At 42.7% G+C, this 24,854-nt stretch overlaps 1 long non-coding RNA gene across 1 annotated transcript in view; it reads right to left on the bottom strand.

Annotated features, from left to right (window-relative positions):
- The window catches only part of LOC137469225 (uncharacterized), a 46,651-nt gene extending 34,365 nt beyond the window's left edge, over positions 1-12,286 (bottom strand). The window contains exon 1 of the long non-coding RNA XR_010996409.1: positions 7,226-12,286. This is a non-coding gene — a long non-coding RNA (uncharacterized lncRNA). The remainder of the gene's footprint in view (positions 1-7,225) is intronic.
- Between the last annotated feature and the right edge of the window lie 12,568 nt (positions 12,287-24,854).

Here is a 24,854-nt window from a genome sequence, read left to right as displayed (position 1 = left end):
CCTGGAGAATAACAGTCCCAAAAAAAATTTGAAAAGGAGGAGGATCCAGCCTTCATAGCAGCTGAAAACAGTTTTAAACCCTCCTTTAAAACAGTAAACAGGTTTTTTTACAAAGTATCTCAGTATGATATAACTCTGCTACTGTTTTCTTGCTTTGAATTCAGGATTAGGCTCTACAGGTGCATTTGGTAAGCACATTCCAGAAGGTCTGCCCGGATATTCAGCCCAAGTGTACACTTACAGTACTAGCTGGTAAATGAGATCTCATTAAAGAATTCTGGGGGCCAAAAAAAAATCAGGGTTTGTCATAATTTATGCATTTTCAAAAATCTGTTTATTCTGATAGCATTTGCCCTAGAAATAAATTGAACACATTGTGAAGTTCATGTATTCTATTTGGTCCTTTTGGAATGACAGTTTTTATTTTCTTTCTCCTGAAATGGACTTTTGAACAAAACTCAGTTACAAAAGTAACAAATGCTTAAGTTCAGACCAAACACTTTTTCTCATTTATCTGCTTTCCTGGAATTTCACTTGGAAAGGGTAGTTTTTCCTTTCCAGTTTAGAAAGGAAAATCAGTTTCCTTGCAACAGAAGACCTAATCTCCACCCATACTTCTTGCCACCAAATGTGCTTATAAATGCTGGGAAAGGATTTTCAAATTATAAAAACAAACTTTAAATGCTCAGAAGTTCACTTGCATTACGCAGAGGAAACAGTGTAGTGGTCACTGTGATGGGGCAGAGTCCCACAGAGGAGCACATGGATCCCAATGCCAGGTCTCTTCTGGTGCCTTGCCCCATTAGAAGACTCCAAGATTAACCAACATGTCAGAAAGTAACACCCAGCTTTCACAGAGTTAGGCATGAAGACTGATCACACCCAACACTGGCAGAAGAGGGTAGCAGCTTTTGCAGATAGTGAGCTTTTATGTGATGAAACCTTTCTCAGAAGGACACTCTTCTGAAAGTCACTTTTACCATAGTCCTGGAAGTATATTCACTAGTGATATCACCTCTAAAACTAAATAGGATAGAAGGTTGAATTTGTTGCACAAATAAGCCAATGAACTCACTGACACTGACAGCCTTTAGATCACACAGTGCTAAAACCCTGCAGTCTCAGTCTTCCCTAATAGCTGTCCTACTAAATGGCATAACTGGATTTTTTTTTTTTTCATCCCCAAATAATTACAAAGAAGATGGAAATTCTCCACTGGGAGAAAATTAATGAGTGTGTAGTACACTGAGAGGGGTGTTACCACATCCAAAACAAATGAATCACGGAACAACACTTTGAAGAATGTCACATTTTATGACAGGAGATTCCACATCATTCTGGAGTTTTTTTAGGACAACAAAAAGGTACCTGTGATGTCAGCAAACTTGTTGGGTATTTCCAATCTGGGCTTGGGCTGCCAAGTATTCCTGGAGTGGTGATTTAATTTTGGCTGTGTCACTACTTCTGTGTCAGCTGTACTGCTGCAAATGTAGCTCTCATGTGTTCCCAGCTGGGCTGTTGCTGTCCTTCAAAATCATGTGTCATGTGTGGCACTACAAATGGACAAGTCAGCAAGGCAACAGTTGCAATAATAAATTCTAACTGCAGGTATGGGGAAGATCGATAATGCATTACTCCAGACAGCCAAGTCTGGGACTAACGAAACTGAACAACAGCCTGAAAAAAGGAGCCTTTTTGCAGACTTATGCTAACCAGGTGTGTAAATGTTTGCCTGCTCCCGACCCTGGAAGAGTGGCTCAGTGAGGAAAGGCCATTGGTGGGTTCTTTGCCTGGGAGAGTGGGGCTTCTATCCAGCTGGGGATCCTCCTAAATCAGAGGTAAGCTTATTTCTACTCCAGCAATTAAAAATACAGACCAAACAGAACCACTTGTGACTTGATGTACATAGAAATACTGAAGTGTGCCAGCTTTTCACGGAAGCAGGAGCACAGTAATTCTCCCTTGGTAGTTCCAGGGAGATGAAGCAGTTTCTATTCCCATAAGGACTTGAGGAGTCTCTGTGGCAACCATTTCCTTGGCTTGGGACTGTTTCTCCTCCAGAACTTTACAAGCACATTGTTACTGTCCCTTAGGCCTCCAACTGCCTTTTGAAAGAAAAATAAGGAACAAAAAGATAGTGTTCATTCTGAAAGAACAATATATATTAAGTCAAGCATAAAATTATAAATGGAGAAGTAGAACAAGCACTGGAGAGAAAGCAGTTTGCCAACAAAACCAGAGAGAAGCAATGTAGATGGATACAAAGACATCCCATGAAAGAGTCCCCTTTCATCTACTTAACAGCTCTTTCCCTGCAGGGACATGTGAAAACTTAACCACTGACCATGCAGTAAGCTGACACTCGTTTTTTAGCTCACACAAATCATCTGACATCCTTCAGCTCCCTTGGTGGGTGAAATGGAGCTGGGTTGTGAATCCCTCAGAGACAAGACCTCAAGACCCCATCCCAGCAGCTCACATTGCAGCCTGTCATTGACAGAGGGGTCTAGGCCAGCCAGACCATCCAGACTAGCACTAAGCCAGGACATGCTGTCCCATTGCCATGCCACGGTGCAGACACAACCTCCTGAGGTCCCCTGGGGACAGATCTTGACCTTCCTGAGACTCCAGAATCTGTCCCATCTGATGGCAGATTGCATGTTGCCATGCCCAGCTGAGCTGCTCTGCTTCCACATGCACAGCCCACAGGTAGTGCTGCACACAGTTCAAATCTGCTTTGCCTTCATTAATTTTTTTCCAGCAGCAGACAAACTACCAAGCAGCAGAAAACTGCCATATCAAAGGTCTCTTCCAGGTCTCTGGACACCACCACTCAACGTGGTGTCCAGAAAGAAGGAACCAGAAGCAACAGCCTCCAGCTCTCTCCTTTTCTGCAGTTTATGGGAACAGGAGGCAACACAAGACAGAAACCACCGCATAATAAGTCAAGAGCAAGAAAATCAGTGATGCTATCCTGGTGAGGAACAGGTAGAAGATCTCACCAGGAACAAAAGCTTATTGCTATCACTGACTGCTGGATCCTCCCTCTGCAGCTGGTGATTTCTCTCACTAGAATGGAGGGACAGTGACTTTTTCTCTGGATAATTTCCCTATCCCATAATTTTAATAGATAAAATTAATGTACCTCGGGAGACCTCCAAAAGGTCTCTGGAACTAGATGATGACAAATCCCCTCACTACTGCAGTTTGCTTTTGAACTAATCCTGGATGGTGGAACTTTCCTCTTGCTCATTGCAAGGGCTCATGGAAGCTCTTTCACAAGCATAAATCAGGACAACTCACTGATTTCAGTTCCTGAGGAGAATTAGCTAGATCACCATTTCTAATCTAAGATTTCAGGGCAAAGAAAATTGTTTCAAATGAGTCAGAGCAAAATCCATCATCCCTTCAGCACTGTAAATATTTCTCTCTACTCTGTAATTTGGACTTTGGAAATGCCAGCAGTATCAATCAGAGCAAACTGAGTCCCAAGCAATAATGAAATAAAACAAAATATTCAGTTTTACATCCAGCACAAATTAGGAATTATGTTAAAAAATGAAGTGGAACCTCTAAGAAACCCTGAGAAACTTTTGCATTTTGTGGTATCAGCAAAGCAGGAATAACCACCTTCCCTCCACAGAAATTCACAAAGAGCTATAAACACCTACAATAAATCTAAGAATAGTGAACACTTCTTAAACTGAATGTGATGAAGGGGTTTTGTTGCAAATTCCAAGATATTATCAGTATTACTATATTTTATTATACTACTTAAATAAGTTTTAGAATTTATACACTGTAATAGGCCTATTAGGTATATTAACTTCCATAAGAGCTGTAATGCAGTAAAGAATTTACAAAAGGAAAAATTTAATAAATTTTTATATTGTTCTATATTTCAATAAAGCAGCAAATATTGATTTTTTTAACCTTGGTATTATGTGTTAGATGAAAAGTCTGTGGAAACAATTTCATGATCTTCTAGGAGTTGTAAGAAAAAAAGTTAGACTCTTTTATAGGACAGGATAGCTGAAATAATAGCCACTGCCAGCCCAAAATTAGCGCATGCCATCACCCAAAAGAGAAGCACATACAAAAGGCAAACGAGTTTTACTTGCTATTCTTCTGTAAACATGCATGTTTAAGCAACAAAAAGAGAGATCAAAGGAAACAGAAATGCAATGGATGCACCTTTAAAAAACATTACCAGCATGACAAGGTAAAAGAGAAAGCAGAAGTGCCAGGGAAAGGGTACACAGCTTGCAGAAAAAGTCAGTCTCTTGTCATCGAAACACAGAATCATAAAATGAATCAGAACAAATCATAGAATGGCTTGGAAGGGACCTTAAAGATCATCTAGTTGCAACCCCCTTGCCATAAGCACACCAAGCTCAGACAAAATGGATTTTGCATATTACTTAGAAGTAGTTCTGTCTGAGAAGAGGATTACACTCCTTCCTCAGTTTCCCCTCTTCATGAGAGCCCATTGCCACTGCCCAGCATTTGCCTGGAGATCCCCGTGTTCAGGCAGGTCCCCTGAAACCAGTGTGACCCCTGAGGCTGTAGAATCCTTAGGAAAAGCTCAGACCATGGGGTCAAACTGTTTTCAGGCTCAGCATTAGATTCCAGACAGCTTCCAGGGTACTTAATGTGAAAGAGCCCTGCTGAATTCAGTTGTAGTGCTCACATTTGTACTCTTGCTCACAGCTCCTCTGGATGTTGCATGCTCATATCCTAATTTGACTAATCAAAACTAATATCATCAGTGTGGTATTATGATTACAGAAGTATAACATGGAGAAAGTGGTGTAGAAAAGCAGAACTGGAAAAGTATACTGAAGTATACAAACAACTACTGGAAAAAATGATGAAAATGGCATGCTACTGTAAATCTTCAAGTCTAATGGCAGTAAAATAAAAGAATATTTAATGTTTAACTCAATTTTTATTCATTAAATATCAAGACTGTGACAGGACTTAGAAACCAACTGTGTTGACCTTCACTGGGTTATCAGTCTGGGGGCTCCAGCACCACCAAATACCTCAATTCAAAGAAATACCACAGCTCAAAAACGCTTGCAGACTGCAGTGACTTTCCCTGAGAGGCTTCACAAACCCAGGAGACTCAACACTGAAGTAGAAGCAATCCTGCATAAGAAGCCTCCCAGCTCTTCTTTCTCTGACCTATTTGTGAAATTCCCCAATGAAGGAGGCTCCCCAGGCAGACAGTTTCACTGTTCATACAGGGGTGTTTCATCCAAACCAACTGATGTTACTAGTGTTATAAAAGTTAACATGAAAAACTTATCAGGTGAAACTGTGTCAATATTCCAATTGCATTAGTTTTGTTTCTGCACCCTTTTATTTAAGAAGTCATTATTTATGACTTCTTAATACAATTGGTGTATTAATGATGGTACCTGTTAATTTGGAGGGTTTGTCTGAAGAGAATGAATTTATCAATTTATCAGAATTAATTTATTAACTTTCTTTGTTACTTCTATGTCTGCAGTGTCTGTTTCATTGGAGTCTCTCCACTAAACCACACCTTACTTCCAGGGTTCCAGACCAGTGTTAGACCCCACACAATCTGCTGTGGATCAAATGCAGATGACACTGGTCTTTTCTGCCTGCTGTGTGCAAGCCAAAGTGACAAACAGACTAAAGGGCCACACACAAATCACATTTTTATATTAAGCCATAATTGTGATATACAAAGGATCTCAGTGAGCTGGTCAAAAATTGTCTTGGGGCTGCTATCCTGGCTCAGAGCAGTGGTCCGTTAGCTCACTGTGACACCCCACTTTTAAGGGGAAGGGACCATGCAAGATTAATAGATGCTTGTGGTCAAAAGGAACAACAGAACTCAGGATCCACATAAGCTTATAAAGTTCCATTAGTACATTCCACACTTGGCATGGATATGTTAGTCTGTGATCTCCTATCTAAGCACGCAGCAGTAGGTTTTGGATAATGGGGTAGGGTGAAAGGAAGAGAGAGAGAGAAAGAAAGAAAGGGGAATTAAAAAGGGGGAGAGACAAATAAAAGAAAGAGGGAAAAAGAGATCACCAGATGTGGCTCCAGCTCGATCCAGCTGGGGTGTCCAGGGTCCTGGGGCACACACATGGAGCAAGTGCTCTGGGCTTTCTGGGAGTACCCTTGTAGAGACAGGTTTTCCCCACCCTGGAAATAAGTTTTTCACTTTCTATGCAAAATAGTTACCACGTGCAGTCTGTTTTTCCAGACCTTTCTGGAAATGGGTTGGCAGGCTTTAGGTGGTCTCGATCCCCCCTACAGTCCATGCCCTCTTCTCAACCTCATTCCTGCACTTGTGCTGCACTGCCTTGTGCTTATCTCCAGGAGACAGATCAAGGACTTTTGTCCCAGAAAAGTGCTGCCCTATCTCCAGCCACATCCTGTTCTTTCTTGCAGTGTGGTATTACCTACATCCCCTGTTAGTTAATACCAACAACCCTGGGCTGGGCCCACAGCCATTCAGCTATCAGTGTCTGAGACATACACATTAGCTCCCTTATCTTCTAGGCTTCTACAATCACTGTCCTGGCGTTTTTAGCACAGCAAGTCCCATGCACTTCAGAAGAAACGTTTTTTTAAATATCACACAATAGTCAGACATGGATTGCACTAAGCTCTGTGCTAAATCTCAGTTTTAAACCTCATTTTGATGACTGGATTATCCCAAAAGAGCAAGATTTAGTAATAAACTGCTAAAATCTGAGAGAGAAAAAAAAAACGTAAAAACAGCTTTAATGTAGAAACTAATTTAGTAGTGATGGATAAAAACAGTATTAGCAAGAGATAGGTAGGCTCCAGCTGTCATCTTTTCTGATCTCAGATCCAGATCCAAACAAGCATTTGCATTACTAACTGCTCTGTGGATATGGAAGTCTCAGTGAAATCAGCAGGATCTCTCTTGCCCCTTCTATACCAGTTCATGGAAACCTTATGTTCCACTTGGGCTTTTATGAATCCTGATTCAGAAACTATTCATGTGGGTACCCTATTTTAAACCTCAGCTGTACTGACCCCACTGCAGGCTGGCAGAGTCCAGTTCTGGATCCCAGAATCACAGGCCAGCTGAGGTTGGAAGGGACCTCTGAGGATCATCTGTCCAACACTCCTGCTCAACCAGGGCTACAAATAGTCCCTCTGTCTTCCCTGAGAGCCCTTCCCAGGTATGAAGCTGACTAGTCGTACATACCTTTCCATGCAAGAGGCTCCAGAAGATCCTAAGGGAGGATTTCTGTTCTTACTGTAAGATGTTTAATTTAGAACGGACAAATAGTCTCGACTGTGGGAGTTTTTCAGTGAGTCACCACCCAAGAATGACTGCAGGCATCTCTCCAGTGGAATGGATATGTCAGCACTGCTACATTGCACTGAGCTCTACTAGCAAACAGACACCTTCTGAAGCAAGGCCAGTGTGAGGATGTCAATTGTACCTGACCCTAAATAATAACCATCAGTGACAAAGATTGCAAATTGGAGGTACCTAACTTTTGGAGTAGAATTCACCTCCAGATCCATTGGCAGAAGTTTAGCTGTCCACATGTGCACTAGTACTGCACTCACCTAGCAGTCTGCTCCAGGACTTGATTTTGTTGAACAAATGTAACTGTGCCATGTTTGATGTGTTCCAGGGCACACAGGAGATCTACACAGGGCTGGATGACATGGCACTGCACCCATGAGGTGTCCAGTTCCTCCGGGAGCAGTGCCAGAGGTCAAGCATGATCTCCAAAGCTGATATCCCAGAGCACTGTGGACCACAGTGATGCGGGCTGTGCTGATCCAGTCCCCTAACACAGGCACCTGGGGCCACCTAAGGTGCCTGTCTCCAGCTGCAGTTCCAAAAGGCTGCAGGTTTCCTTTTGGTCCTACACTGTATCTGCCAGCCCCCTGCAGGTGTTGGCAAATGCAGCACAGCATCTCAAATGGCACTTGGTGCATGTATGTGGACAAATGATATCCCTTTATGACACCGGAGAGAAGATAACAGCTCACACCAGCTACTTTAGAACTACAGGTTCTTTGTGATGACAAGAACTGCATCACAGACATGTCTGATGCTATTTGTTGGGTATAAAGAGGGTCTGATGAGCTCAGATACAGATATTACTGCAATGCACATCTTCACCTGATCAGATGAGAAACACTTCAAGGAGCACAGCTCCTCATATTGCAGGGGTTTCCTGGGAGATTTTGTTCTTACTCTATTTAAAAAAATGGCTATTTTTTTATGGCTGGTTTAAACTTTAATATTCTTAATCATTAAAAAGTTGTGAATACCTTTCAATCTACGGAATGTTTTCTTACCAGTAAAAATAGAGCAGCTCATTTCAGGAGTGAAAGTCTTCAATTTTTCTACAAAATACAGCATAAGAATTTACTAAATTAAGCTAGAATCATGGGTGAAAGAGAACTGAAATTATTAGATCACTTAAATTGCAGAAATAATTTAAGGGATGAACATAAATAGAATTATGGGCCTCCTCTTAGCATCTGCCAATGAACATTCTATCCAATCAAAGTGAATAGAAGCTTGATAGGATCAAGCAAAAATGTTATGCGGGGAGGCTAATTATTGAATGGAAGGTTGGCAGTGGATCAGCTAATGACATCTCATTGCTAAGTCATTACAATGGGCATCTCAATGTTGAACTGAAATCTGTAAAGAAAAAATTTAAGACACTTCTACAAATTCTACATTCCAGGAGGTGAATTCAACATAAATACCTAATACCTATTGTAAAACCCACTTTTAATGTTTTTGCAAGTGGGAGGTGTTTTAAGAGGAAGTCTCTCGGTCATTAAGGGTATCACAAAAGCAGTTCATACTATGCTTCTATTACTTGCCTACATAAATTGGGCAAGGGCCTTTATATACTGCAAATGTGTATCTTTATGTACTACTAGGGGTCATGACATAATTATCAAAATTACCAATGAGAATGACAAGTTAACCATTATTTAAATTTAATTAATTACATTAACATTAATGAGCAGAATAGCAACAAAATATAGATAGAGAGATTCTTTTTAAACTTCTAAACCAGAAAGATGAAGACTTAGCATGGTAAAGAAAACTCCAGGAGGAGATGAGCTTGTTCACTTTGATCAAAAGGAGTCTAAGGGATGATCTAACAGAGGTCAGCAGCTACCTGACTGGGTAATTCCAACAGGGACAGGTATGGGAGGCTCAGGCTGGACTGTGTGGGCAGAGTGGAGAATATTGCCCAGAAAGTTTTCTCACTTGGGTGTTTTCAATACTCACACAGGCAAAATCACAGCAGACCTGGACTAAAGTTGTCCTGCTTTGAGCAGGAGCTTGGGCTTCAGACTTCCAGAACTTCATGCCATGAAATTTGCTGGGATCCCCTGCTTCAGTGGTTGCACAGCCAGACCATTCTTCCAGTGTGATCCTCTGCCCAGCTCACAGGGTGACTGGGGCCCACGGGGATGGGAGCAGGGCTAGTAGGGTATCTGAAAGAAAAACCTCCATGGATAGATCCAGGTTTCCCTCATTACTGGAAAATATGGTAGCAACATTTTTCATCAAGAGCCTCCCTAAACTAGCATTCATAGAGGTAAAATTAATACTGCTCCCCTTAAGGCATTTGTCTGAACAGTTGCAAGTAATATGAGCTTGTAATATTTGTGTTTGTGTTTCTCTGGAAGAAAAGGCAGGGGAATGACTGGAAATCAGAGGAACAACTGCTCTGGCATTGGTGGGAAGGCACCACATAGCTTCAGTCTTTTCACCAAATTGGCCTTTCTAGGAAAGAGTACCTAGTGGCAGCTTGAAATAATGTCTTTGAAAGGGAAAAGTAACTGCAAGTATGTGGCATGAGAACAATTAAACACTGTTCATGCCTTATTCACACCTGCAAAGTGCTCAGTGAAATACACTTCACTCTTTCTCCTTCCTCATGTGAAATGTCTCCAGATGCACATTAAAGCACAACATTCTCATGTGCCTGCTGCAAGATGTGGAGCAGAGAGCAAAGACAGTTTCCAGGATTTAGAAAAGCTTACATTTTGGTATTTGGCCCTTTTGAGTCAGTGCTCCCTTCATTGAAGCTCACAAGTCATCAGGAAGGGAGACACACTGTATATGCAGAGTACCATTCAAAAGAGTTCACAGACTACCCTGGTTATTTTGCAGATGCACAGATTTGAGACTTCAGATGATGATAAAAATCATCTGATCTGACTTGCAGCACTGCAGAAAACCAGGAATCTCCTTGCCATTTTTGTAGCCTACTGGCTAGTTCACAGTGGAGCTCTGAGGTAGCCTCTGCTTCTTTTGTAGTGTAGAAAGGGAGGGCATCAGCCATGCACAAATGCTGGAGAGTAGTAAGTGCTCTGTTCTTAATCTCCCCCACATGTATGAGAAGGTAAATGAAAGCCAAGTAAAGAAAATGGGACACAGAAGACCATATTTTCATAGTGCAGCTCTTAAGCTGTCACCCATTACAAGCCCCCTGCTCATTAGACCCATTTATGTCACATTTTCACTTGCAGATTGAAGGCCTCTGGTGCAATAACCATTCATTTTATACCAGCAGAGCCTTGACACCTGAGGCCAACATAGCCCTGCAAGGAGCAGAGACAGCTCTGTGAAAGCTGGGTTCGCTCTCACAAGAATTAAACCAGAGCCCTCCATTTATCAGACAGGATCCCTTTGTTGTATATGTTTGCCCACTCATCAGGAAAATGATTCCTGCAGTTCTGGTGGGTCAGGGCTCTCTGTGCTAGTCAGCTTTTTCCCTCCTGCAGCTCTGGCACGTGCAGGCAGCTGCACTGGGGAGGTGGGGAAGAAGCAGGACCACCTCTCTGGCTGGCAAACCGCAGCCCAAACGTCCAACTCCAGCAGCTGCTTCACAAGCTGTTGGGCATGAATTACCATCGTTTGCAACACAGGGTACTGGAGTAAAATGGCTTCAGTTTCAGGAATCTTTAGTATATCTGGCTATAATTCATGGCAGTTCAGCTGCTGCTGCATGGATGGCTGAGCCGTCTCTGCAAAAAGTGTTGGGAGTCTTTCCAACTGTTTGAAAATAAGCTGGACATTAGAAGAGTCAATATTGCCCTATTCCAAAAAGCCAAGATGGTACATCTTCCTGCATTAATTCAAATTTCAGACACAGAAGGTGATTGGGGAAAAAAAAACAGAGATTTATATTGGGAAACAAAGGAAAATATGCAACAACCATGATCAGTAACCAGGTCTGTACATGTCCCAGATGGCAGAAGCCAAAGACTATCTGCATTAAAGGAAAATGCACTTGGATTACAGATATTTTTAGTTGAAAACTTAGACTATGGAAAGAATAATCTTGACCATATTTTGCCCATTAAGCTCAGTGAAGTGCTCTGGGATAAGGAAATGAGTGAGAGATTCCCTGGCCAGATTCCACCGTGGCTCCTATTTATTGCAACCAACTTTGCAGCTAATTCCTGTGCACCTCTTGCTCCATCAGAGCATTTACTAAATAACTTTAAGTATATCCCACTCCCATTTAGGCATTAAACAAACACTCAGGTTATGCTGGCTCAGAGCCCATAGTGAGTAAGAATACTCATGGATGTAGCAGTAGTCGAAAGAACAACACCTAATTCTTTGCAGCAGGGCCTCTATCTTGAAGGGCTCTTCTTCAGAGTGAGATGAGGTGCAGAGTTTGCTCAGATCTCACCAAGCCCTCAGGCACAATGGTGGGATTCAGTTCACCCAAAGGCAGATAGTTCCAACATAGGTGTTGACATCACCTCATCACCTCCAATTCCTTTTATAGGAAGTGGAGAGAAATAATGTGGTTTTGTTCTTCATCTGATCACTGTAGAATCTCTCCAGGGGATTCATCATGCACCTGTTGAGTAGCATTTATAAAAGGGCCAGCTCCAGACAGATAAGTTATCTTTAGAGAATGAGTCTTTCCACCTATCTTCAAAAAGGCATGCACTGTCCATCCCCCCAGGTCCTTCAGAGGAGCTGAGACCCAACCCAGTTGTGAGGGTCAAAGAGGAAACCTGGCCTGGCCCAGTAAAACTGGAGCTGCCACACCACTTTCTGGGGAGCAGCCTAACTGAAAATTTCTGTCTCTCAAAAAAAAGCCACTCTGAAACTCAAAAGAAGCCAGTGAACTCTGCTCCAAAGAGGAGCTAATCCTGACCCTGAATGAGCGAGGCAACTGCTCCACAAGAGGGCCACAGGCACCAGCAGAGCCTGGGAGACACCTCTGCCCCTGTACTGCACACCCAGTGCAAGCTGGGCAACTCCCTCCTGTTTCCTTTCCCCCGCCCTGGTACCCGTGGCAGTCCCAGAAACTCTCTCCACTAGTCCCATCTGACAGAGACTTATTAAATGATGTCACCATGTGGAACAGAGCTGCACTTTGAGGTCCACATCCCGAGGAAGTGCTCGGCTGGCTTTGTGTAACCAACTTCACTTTCAGGAGACAGAGAATGGACATCACAAGGCAATGAGCACAGTTTTAATGATTAAATTAGTGAGTTACTCCCAAGGACTCCCACACCTAAAACCAACCCCTGAGAGAGGTCAGTGAATGCAATACCAGTCCCATCCATTAGTGGAATGCAGTGCTGAATGCAATGACAATGCCCTGAGAGAGGATGCAAAAAACAGCCAGGAAATGAAGACTTTAACCATGGTCTTTCTACATCACAAGGATTGCTTCTGTGATTGCCAGGGCTCCAGGCTGGAGACAAGTGAGCCAGATGTGCACATTCACAGCTTGGGTGGTAGCTTGACCAATGGAGATGCCCCAACAGGAATTGTTTGACAGCCCTAAACAGACATATCTTTAATGCTGGCAATGCTGTGGTTTCAGTCCATCCAACCTCTTGCTGAATTCCTGCTTTCAGGTGAATTTATTCTATTCTAACTCTTGTGTTTTACCTTTCTGTATTGAAGTTGGTTTTTTCTAAGATGATTTAACTTGCTTGCAGCTTCTGTTCCCAGAGTAACTCTGGAATCTCCTCAGGTACAGTAACATGCCCATTACAAAAGTCAAAGTGCAAACAGCTAAGGCACAGGGCACTATTCCTCTCTCCTCTTACAGCTAGAGACACAAGGTCCAAAGAGACCAGTTAGCCAGTGTCACATGTGAAGTCTTTAACAGCAGGCATAACATATTCCCCCTGACCTGTATCCTCTAGTATCCTTACCAGAGCAAGTACTGCCACCCACTTGGTTTCTGCTTGGTTTGTAAGGTTTTGTGCTTCCTGGGGGAAAGAATGGAATCTCCTGGTTGGAGCTGTGTTGCCTGCTTGGACTACATTGGAGTCATTATGGTGTTTTAACCAGATGTGCCTATGCTGTGCCCACTAGAACCTGGTTTCTAGAGGGTCCGTGCCTGGTTATAAGGTCCTTTGTCAAGTCATGCACCCTCAGTGCAGATTATTTAACAGCTGCTGGGGCTAGATGTAATCTAGCTCAGAGGCTATGGAGATGTGAAAGAAGTTCATGAAGTTTGTGAAGGGAAGCAGATACTATGTTTTACTCAGGTCAGCACAGAATTCACTCCTCATCCAAAGCAGCTGCAAACAGAGTTGGTGAAAGGCTTCTGGAGAGCGAGTGCTCCAGTGACAACTTCCAGATATGTCCCCAATGAGCAGGGAGGCCCATATCAAGCATCAGTGGCACATGCGAATAGCTGTAATGGGAGGAAAATGCTCAAGTTATGACATTTGTTTTCAATTCCTTCCTCAAACTCAGCTCCATATGTTGTTACATTTTTCCAGCCTCTGCAAAGTGATTCATGTGGCACGTTGCCTAACACTGCACTGTGTGCCCCTACGAGGTCTCACAAGTGCACAGGGAGAGCTCTGCACTAAGGCAGGTTCCACCTTACCAAGGGCCAGACCCATACCACTGCCTGTAGTGCTCCTGCCCCTCTTCAGCTAAACACTGGATATGAGTTCCTGCATCTCCCAGCCCACAGTGCCTCAGGGAAAACTGTGTTTGAAGTTCCTGTCCCTCCCATGGCTACAGTCCTGCTGTTGCATCCAGTCGAGAGAAGATGATGTAACTGGCAGCAAACTCTGTCCTCTTGGCCATAGGAGTCCTGCAAATAACCCTCTGGTGTTTCTGACACAGCACCATGCCTGATGATCCCACATAGATCTCTTTGTCCAATATTTACACAGCAACATGTAAACAGCATCTTCTCTCTGCAAACGTAATTGGAAACTCTCAATTGATTTTGTGCCAAAAAGATATACCATAAAACTCAAAAGGGCTATTAATGAGAATAATATTAGCAATAAAAACCCATATAAGTCCGCACATAAACATGAGTGAGCATTACGAGAGCATGAGACCGACATGCAAACCCTGCATGCTGTTTTCCTGAGGTGATTTTGCTAACATTTGGAGCTCTGGTGTAATAACCTTTCACATAAATATTGCAAGACTCCACTACGTAATTATTCCATCTTGAATGTCATCATCTGTATTTCTCCCAGAATACAAGTGGTTTGGATAATTGTAGGGAATGTTTCAGAGTCAGTTGCTCAGTACCAGGTTCAATTACTTTTACAGCAGCATAAGGAGATGTTGGAGGGATGTCAGCTCCAGGGGAGGCAAGGAGATGGTATCACATCCTGGAAGGTGGAGGGAGTGTGGTGCAAAGCTGACTGAATTCAGGTATAAACCAAACATGCCTAAGCTAGTATAGATCTGCTTTCTGTGATGAGGTAACCAGGAGTTTGGAGAAGGAGAGGGCAGTGTTGTTGCACTCCTGAACTTCTGACACAGTCTCCCATTGTGTCTTCATCATCAGAGTGGTGGAATGTGGGTTGGATAAGAGAACAATAAGGTGGGTGGAAAATGGGCAACACTGCAATGTCCAGCTGTCAGCCAGGGACGGGACACATCCCTCAGACCAGTGTTGGGACCAGGATTGCTTCTTGTCTCCCCATCAGGGTTGCCTGATGGGACTGGGGGCATTCTCTGCAAGGATGCAGTCACCAAACCAGCATAGCGATACACTGGAGGGCAGGCTGCTGTTCAGAGGGACCTGGAGAGGCTGGAAATTGGGCTGAAATTTGGGATTTACAGGTTTGGGGCCTTTCCCCAATTTGCAAGTTTGCATGTGATCCCAAAGATCCTGCCCAAGTGTTTAAACACCTCTCATCCAAGGTTTTAACTGGTTTGTGTGCCAAAGCCCTTCCCTCCTAAGCACTGATAGGAAGCTGTCACTGATAGGAAGCCAGCCTTCATCTTGGGCACTGGGAATCCAAACAACCTTGAGGGTCTCAAGCTGAGATGCTTGGCCTGAGGCCCTTTGGTTTTAACTGAACCACAGGAGGCATGAGTGTTAGACCTGGGATAGCCCTCTCTGGGGAAGCTGGAAGGATTTGGCCCTGATTGAATAGTGACAGAAAGAAAGGAGAGAGAAAAAAAAAAAAAAAAACCCACTGTGAAGAAGGAAATCAAGAGGCTGTTCTCCACCTGCAAGAAACCAAGCCTGACTGGTTTTTTCTTCACCTTGGAAAGTCATTTTAGATACAGATTTGCAGGAAATGAGAGCTTCTAACCTACTTTTTCTAACAGCAGTATCTAACATCCAGGTATTCCTGACACTCATATTTTGCCTCAACTGTAACTCTCAGCCCTTTAATAGTCACAAAATGGGGATGTAGCTCCATAGGGGACTTTCAGACCAGAAGTTGTCCACGCTTTTTGTATTTTCAAGGTGTATTTTCAGCAAGAGACAAAACATCATGTGCAAGCAGATGGAGGCTTGGGGACATCCAACTTCAGCAAGGAAACCAAGGCTGCCCTGAAGACCCACAGATCGGTGCCTGCCTTGGAGATGTGCTTGGGCAGACAAGAATAAACAGGGACCAGAGACTTCGTACCTTCAAAGAGCACCTTATGCATGTCAGAAGAAAGAGCTGAGCCTTTCCCTACTCACAGCTAGGAACTACTAGAAGAAAAAGGTTTCACACAAGAACATGACTTGACACCTGGGCATTTCCTTCTGCCTGGGCAGATGTCTCCAAATCCCAGCTTTAGGCTCCCACTCCCACTGTGAATTCACAGGTGGGAGGTCTGAGTTCACAGGTCACCTAAACACAAGGCTCACAGGTATACAGTGATGCAGCATTTGAGTCATGGCATTGAAGCTTAAGATTTCTGTCTTGATGCATCCATCTGCAAAGCAAGGCTAAAATATTCACACCCAGCCATAAAGCTCCTGAGAGAACATGGGGCTTGAGACCAGGGAAAGCTGCACACATCATCCCCACGTTTGAGGCAACAGGTCCTGCTAGGGGAAGTTTTAGGTGCTGAATCAAGATTAGGAGGAAGAAAAGCACAGTCTTCCCCTTTGTCCTCTCCATATCACACCATTCAGGTTTTTCAAAAATTTTTTTCAGTGATGAATTCTCAAAGAAACTACTTGTTTAAGGCAAGAAGCCGAGGCATTTAATTACAGTGATGCCATTCATAACATGACAGTTAAGCATCTGTTGAATTTTTTATAGTACAATCTTTATTCTAGACCAAAAAAAAAAAAAAAAACACCTCTCTGGACTAATCTGGATGTAGAGCCCTGGCCTCAACCCCCAGGAACAGCTAATTCATTTCTCCAGTAACTGAGATTTGTCCTCTCTGCAACACATAGAGTTTGTATGACCATCCACAGCTTTGAAATTCTGTGGGGTAAGTCAAACACTGAGGAAGCACTCATTACATATCACTTGGTTTTCCTCACATCCAGTGATCTAGGCCATATCCTTGTGATGGCCTAATCCAAAGTTTCTCAGACTTTCTGTACTACTGGACATCCAAGTGGGCTTCACTCAACCACACCCACTGCTTGCTGCACCATGGGCTTTCTCATCTCAGTTTCTCTCAGCCTTTCAATGAGAAATGGCTAAAAGTGATGCAATCCTGCAGCTTAGCTGGATCCCTTACAATGGTCATACAGAGGGATCCAGGCACAGTTTAGGAACATTAAATGGGTGCCAAGACCAAATCCTACGGACAACCACAGCTCTCAAATGTCACTGCTTTTCCACCATGCTCTTCTGCCCTTGTTGAATACTTTCAGAAAGAAGTTCTGAGCGAATAATCATTGCAAGAGTCATCCAACATATTGCACTGTGACACTGCACTGTTAATGTTTTATTGAAGCATCAAAACCTGCTGAAATCAGCTGCTTCACTGTGCAGGTAAGATAAGCTGCAAAACAAGAGAGTTAGCAGACACCTTGCCAGATACACGACATAGTCCTGCCCACCAGATAAGGAGCTCAGCCTTAGAAACTGCCTGACAGATGTTCACACCCTCTCCCTCCTGACAGGTAGCACCCAGGGCAGGGTGGCACAGCAGTTCCAGAAGCAGCTGTGGCAGTCAGGATGGCACAGACTTCTCACACACCTGTCTGCAGTCCTCACTTTATAGACAAGGTTTTCATGTAGCAAGAGGTTATGAGTGACTTATCAAAACCAATATAGGGTAGGGTTATTATTTCCAGAGTCCAGTTCTCTAAGATCCTGTCCCAACACTTTATCTTAAGTGTTAGACTGCAATTTAAGCAAAAAAGCCACTAACCTTCACCACATCCATCCCTACCCTCACCACTGTGATATACTTGTAAAAAGAGTATTGTCCTTTAATAAGCAGTTTTTCCTTGACCAACTAAAAATATTTATTTGTAAAATGCATCTTCATTTATTTGAAATATTTTTACATGCTTTTGATAAGATGTGCTGAAGCTATAGTGTGATCCGGAAGTTTAGAGAGGTGCAAACAAAAAAAAATCTGCTCCTCAAAATCTAGCAGCAAAAGACAGCTTGGGTTGGCCACTGTTTCCTGGGACTGTGCAAGGCTCACAGGGGCCAGATTTTCACTCTCAGCAGCAGAACAGCTTAGTGAACACAAACTCTGGGAAACATGGACTGAAAAGTCCAAGTCAAAGTTCAGTTATTTTGGAAATGTTAATAGGAAAAATCCTCGGAGACCTCCTCACACACATTCATCACTCAGAGCAGCTACAAGGAGGTTATTCAAACTTTCCATCCTCACATTAATCGCAGCAGCACCTTGCAGTGAGTTCCTGCAAGAAGGAAAGCCAGACTGCAGTGGGCACTTTGCATGTATACAATAAAGGAGACAGTCTGTTCTCTTGGACTTTAAAGTAGATAACAGAAATAAATAGATGAGCACTGAACAAGCAAGCAGCAGAAAGCATCGGGTGAAATTATAACACTTTGAATAAGCAGTGAATACATGGAAATTGCTTTCTAATTGACAATTTTCTGAAATCAACTATACTGCTTGCCTTCCAGTGGACAGAGCAATGTTGCAAAAATCTTCAGTACATTCAGCTCAAGCTTGACAGCTACCAATTAATCCATCCATTTACTGAACAGCTGAGGAAAGAATAAACGGGCCAGAGCATCATGATCTTCAGTGTTATCGTGCTGATTAAAATGTCAGCAAATTACAGCTATGTCACCTGTAACAGTCTTCGTGCCTACTGTTTGAAGTTTTTTTGCTGTTTTTAGGTTCTAAGAGAATAATCTTCTAATGATATTAGAGTTCTAAGAAAAAAAATCTTCCTTCTTCCATAGGCACAGGAGGCTTTTCAGCTCACACATAACAGCAAAACAAAGCCACTTTTTGGGGAACAGATACCTGCTTTTATGTAATTTTCTCTACTGTGATGAGGCTGAAGTTTGCATTTGACATCTGAGGCCAGTGAGAGTTCTCTAGTGGGTCTCACTGTACACAGCCTTATAAAGCAATGGTGTCTTCAGTCTTAGTCTTGAAAAATCAGTGTGTGCTGGGTCCTGGATTCACTTGGACACACTGATTTCTAGATCCACATGCACTGGATCCATGCAAAGCCTTGCGTGCAAGATCTCCAGCTCATGAAGAGCTTGTCCTTTCAGTGGGAGAACATATCATAAGAAAGAAGGTAGAAAAGATGAAGGGGGAATTTACATTCCTCTATTTTATTCTGTAGAACTACTGAAAACAGAAGAAGAGAACAAACTTCAAAGGACAAGGATCAGTTTCAAAAGGAAAAGCTATTTCTCGGAGAAAGAGTAGAGGTACTCAGAATGGCAGAAGGGAGTGGGAAGCAAACATGCAGCACAGAGGACCAGGGTATGTCTCTTTGGAGAAATAACCATTTCACAGTAGGTCTGCAAGGTGGCCCAAAATGCACTGTAGATCATGTCCTGGGTGTTCCCCATGGGAACTGACAGCTCTAAGGGCTTTCAACATAGTATAGCATTTGAATTTGCTTTTCCTGACTCAGAGCATGTGAGAATCTCTCATCATTTCATGCATGAGGAAGCCAGTGCAACTTTTTCAATGTTTTGGCAGAAAAACAGAAAACTAGGTTAAAATATATGAATTAAGATTTTAATAGGAAGTCTTCAGTACAAAAATCCCCAGAATTGTATCATTTTAGAGACGTAGGTCACAAAGAAAGGACATTGTTTTCTTTCTTTTTTTAAGCACATTAAAAATGGATAAAAATAAGCACACAGCCCTCCAGCAGCTCCCAGCCTGCCCACCCTCTGGGGTTCAGTTGGAAAACTGTGCTTGGAAAACATCTACAAAAATGTTGGGAAATGTATATCAGCTTTTTCCCAAAAGACCTAACAGGCTTTCATTATCCAAACATATCAGATGGCTTGGAAAATGCACATCTGTACTGAGCTGCCGAATGGGAAATGAGATCAAAATGTGAAACTAAGAACTTCAGATACTTTCTTTGTAAATGACATTAAAACCAGAGGAGAAAGAGGTTTAGCTTCTCCATTCCTCCTCATTCCATCAGCTCCTGAAGCCCCAGCAGAAGGAGGCTGTCAGTGAGGAGCTCCCTGTGCACCCAAGGAGCACCTTTCCAGCTAAACACAGAGGAGAGAAAGTAAGAGCTGCTATTTCAAGGGGCCTGCCCTGGTGATGGTCTCAGTACCAGCATTTTACTTGAACACATAAATCAATCCTTGCAACCCAGAGAAAAAATAAAAATATGAACAAAGAATTTTCTGCTGGTGTTTCTTAAACAAGAGAAAATTGTTTCAATATAATTTTAATACTTTTAATATAAGGCCTGTTTTCATCAATTAAGATTAACTTTTTAAATACAACATCAGTGCTTACTAGAAGGAATGTTAAGATTAAGCTCAGCACACAAGTTTGTGCTCATAGTTTTTCCCTCTCTGGACATTACAAAAAAAAGCTGCACACTTCCCTTTTTGCCCTGGCAGTAACTACTGTAGTGATTATTTTCCTCCCTCTCAGCTGCTGATGCCAGTTGAGCATGGAAAGACACACAAATGGAGAAAAGTCACAGGAGAAAATTGACAGGAGAATATGCTTTTGGACTGAAAGTCGCCTTACATCATTTAAAGTTGCTAGGATTAGCTCATTTGAACTCCTATAGAGTTGGGAGATGTGGTGTTCGGAGATAAATCCAGCTTTTCTTCAGTGATATAGTTCATCCACTATAAAAAAGTTTCCACCAGGATGAATTTGAGTTTAGCTTTAGGCTTCCTTGTTCCTGTTGTTGTATGCCAGCAGAGTGCTGCTCTGTGCAAGCCTCTGTGTTTCCTGAGCACTCAAGAGGGCAGGTCAGCACTCGGGCTGAATCCTCCCAAAATGCTGGAAAGAGCATTTCTGGAATACAGAAAAAATTAGACACATGCAGCCTAGGGCAATAAAAAATAATATGAAGTGGGAGTTTTTCTGTGCAAAAAACTGACTATTGAGATGGAAAAGCCTCATTAAAGAAATATAAAACTTAAAACCAATTGGATCAACATAATTATTCAAATCTGAAAAAGTCAAGACAGTCCTGAGATAACTTTTCTGTATAGTTCCCTTCTGATGTGGAGCTGTGACAAAGCACTTGGAGTGAATCATCACCTTATTCCCAGAGCCAGATAATGGGACATACACAAGTATCTCTCTTCACCCAGCTATCAGCTGCCAAGCCAATAAATGCTTGATGCATTCCTCATCCCTTCTCCTGGAGTCTGGGTCTTTCAGGGATTAGGCAGGCTTGCAGGCTATAGAAACAGCACAGATGTCCCACTTGTACCTCGCCCCAGTGCTGGCAGGTGAGGGGGTGGCAAAGAGGAAACATCTTGTAGGTATAAAATTTGTCTACAAAAACCCATGCGGACACATCTGATCTGCGTTGTAGAGACAGAGGACAGCATTTAATCAGGCTGGACTTCAACTTGTATCTGCGCTGAGCTACATAAGGCTCCCAAGCCTTACTCTTCCTGTCAGTGATCTAAAGATTAGCTATGTCAGCCTATAGGCTGTTCTTTATATCACAAATGAGGACTTCCTGTGACCTCTGTGCTGTCTTTATGCGACTTCTGGATGTGTATGTTCAGAGTTTAGCCAGTGAAGAGGGCTAGTGTGTCATTGTAGCTGAGAAATAGCACCTGTCCCACTGGAGCCAATGAAATATCTGCCATTTTGCCTCACTGGGACCAGCATTTTAGGCAAAGTGCTTAAGAAAGCAGGCAGTAAGTTGGAAGAGAAGGAAAAGTGTGATCTGGACAGCCCAGGCTTTACCTGTCTACTGTGTAACAACAGTAGCTAAAAAAGTTAAGCTCTGTGGGCTGGGCTGTCCTTCATTGTGTGAAACCCCAAGGTCTTCCCCTTTCTCCCAACACCTCTGCAGATCCTGCAGTTTCCATATGGTGAAAGAAGTCCATGTTACACCTTGATGCTGTGGTCACCAGATGTACCACATTTAGAGTGGTCCTCAGATGAAAATATCACTACAGATTCTGATAAGACTCAGGTCAGCTGTCACTGAAGTGGTGACACTCCACACCCATCCATGTGGGTTTCCAGCACCCAGTACACTCAAATCCCCAGATTTCACACCCACTTTCCCCAAATCCCCAGGGTGAAAACCTATTAGCAGTAAGCAAGTCAGAACCAGGCAGGAGTACTGCCAGGGGCCCTCTCAAACATCTCCCACACATCCACACCCAGAAAATATTTCTTCTAACCATGGCACACAGCACTAGCTAAGCCAACAAGGAATTCCTTCCTGGCCATCCTGTTTTCTTACTTTCAGCATCTACTCTATCATCTTCTCCCATTAAATTCTTTCCAGCAATTAATTCAGAAAAATACATTTTGGCACCAGCTTTGATGTTTTAATTGCCCAAAGTTCAGATGAAATTTAGGAACAGCTTCTCAGCCTACAAGATCCATTGCCACCTCAAGTGCAGTCTTACACTCACATGGTCACACAGTTTTCCAATGATGGTGAACCCAAGCGTGGCCAGCTTGGTGCTGGGCAGTGAAATCCTGTATCCATCCACACCCTGCTGAGTCAGCATTGCTGCATCCCAAAGAAGCCTCTCACCAAACTCAACTCTGATGTCAACCGAGGCCTCTGGGCCTTCTCGTAAGACAAATATTTTCCCATGTAAGATCTGCTGGGACCACAGACGAAGGTGGACTGCATTAGGCATCTGTTTTCCATTGCAACCAAGCTGTTTTGAAATCACATTTTTTGCAGAACCATTAGTGTGTTACTATCAGCTTCAATGGGAATTTCTATGCCAGAGTAGCAGATGAGGCAGTCCACCACTCTGCCCCTCCCTTTTTTTTTTTTTTAATTTTACAGTACACAAAAATATTAACATATCATCTTGATAAAGCTTTGTCTACTGGCATGGTGCCAGCCCCTCTGCAGTGCCTCCTGCTTGGCAGCCTAATCTCCTGAAGTTTGAGGGATGCAGTCCAAATCTCTTAGCAACACTAAATCTCATTCAATTAACTTTGTTGGGGGACAAAATCATTTTGTTACCGCTGCTTGCCAGTCTGCCATATACAATGTGCCATCCAGCACTTAGGCCATGCAGCCTTTAGACGCAGCAAGGGGGCACAGCACACGCCAGCAGAGCAGCTCTGGCTACACTGGCCATCCTGAGCTGCAAAGCAACCCATTAGCCAAAAACTCCAAGTCCTCAGAAAGGTCCACAGTGGCAACAGATCCAAGCCACAGCTTGGGTTTTAATGGCCTCTATTGATGCCACTTGTGGTCAGCTTCCAGCAGAGACTCCTACTCCAAGCATCACTGCTCCCTCTTGGGAGTCACATGCCATCCCTGGCTTGAGAGATGCTGGGGAAGCAGCCACCAAAGAGACGTCCCAACCCAGCGTGGCCCTGCACTGGTGCCAGCAAGTGCCACATAGTAAGTGTGTGAATATACATCTCCTTCTGGCACTGCTCTGTGAATAACAGCCCAAGACATGGCCTCCAAGGGATGTTCTTTTGTACCTGTAAAAAAGCAGGGAAATGTATGGGGATGCCTTGCAAGTCCGCAGAGAAGAAGAAAATGAAACTACTACTAATCCCAGCTAGAAGATGCTGGGTGCTGTATCCTCTGGGGAATGGTGGGTTAACATCATAGGCCTCTCCTGTGTGTGATTTTACACAGTATTTATGCTTAACTGCAACACGTGAATCTTTAATTACAAATCTAAGACATTAAAGGGAAATTAGCTTAGTTCAAATTCATTTTCTTTCCAGAATTAGTCAAAACCAAGCAAAAACCAGTAATTTGATTCCACCACACAGCAGGTGGCATTATATCCTTCATTAAATCATACAGATATGACTAATATTAATCTTCATTTGTACCACTATGTATCAAATTTGGTATCCATCACACCATCCTTAGCATACTAATTATTTGTAAATGTATTTCATTAATGTGTTAAGACATAAGTAAAAGCAGTGAATAGGACCTGGACAGGAATTAATCCCTCTCCCACCTCCCCTCCAGACAATCAATCCTAGCATTTCTCTGAAGGGTCTGTACCAATATTAGAGCATTAAGGAAAACATATAGAAAATCCACTTTTATTTTTCTTTCTATTACTGAATTCCAAAAACTCTTGCAAATAAATTCACTGTATTGGGACAAAGGGTTCCTTTGCCTCTTTTAATATTAGAAAGATTCTTTCTGAAACCAGATGATAATTTACAGTTCATAGGCAGCAAAATGCATATCCATGCCTTTATAAAGGTGTACACCTTTATCTCTTACTCTGTTAGTGTGCCCCCCCCTCCACCTTTTCCAAGATTCCCCATAAAATGCCACCCATTTATTGAAAAGCTAAATTCTATCCTGTCTGCTCAGTCCTGGATAAAACACAGTTGTTGGCAGCATTGTGTTAAATTTAATTTGTGTCTTGTAATGTAAATGCACCCAGAGACTGAAGCAATGGGCACATTGCTTTTATAAATCAGGTTTTACATACAATATCTTTTTTTCCTTCAGACACTATCAAAGTGCAGGAAAATCAGTATTTTACAGGAAGCACATGAGTTAACCATCTCTGTTGAAAAATGTCACCATAAATTTGTCACTGGTCCAGGGTGACATTTAAGGTGACTACTGTGACAAAATATTTTTCACTGAGAAATCTGCCTTTTTGGGATTTTCAAGATCAGAAAAAAAACATTTCCCTTTAGTTGCAGTAAATACACATAGCCTAACCTGTAATTTACCATGTTATCCAGGAGCTAGCTTTGCAAAACCAGCTTTCCAAAACTTTGAGAAACTTTTACTAGCATGGCCTTGCAGCAAAACAAAATCCTGGAGCTAACACAGCATGCAGGGAAAATCTAAGCACTGAGGACCTAAGGGCAGGTGTCTTACTAAGAAAATGATACAAACTCTTAGCTGAGCCCCAGTAGGATAAAGACTCCAAATTGTTTCTGTATCACTGTGATACTGCTTTTATATTTCTGAGAGTGGTATAGACGCACTTTTCTGTGAAAGCAGGAAAATTCC

Source organism: Anomalospiza imberbis, chromosome 1, assembly GCF_031753505.1.
Source record: "Anomalospiza imberbis isolate Cuckoo-Finch-1a 21T00152 chromosome 1, ASM3175350v1, whole genome shotgun sequence".
Lineage (NCBI taxonomy): Eukaryota > Metazoa > Chordata > Aves > Passeriformes > Viduidae > Anomalospiza > Anomalospiza imberbis.
This window is presented reverse-complemented; position numbering and strand designations above follow the sequence as displayed.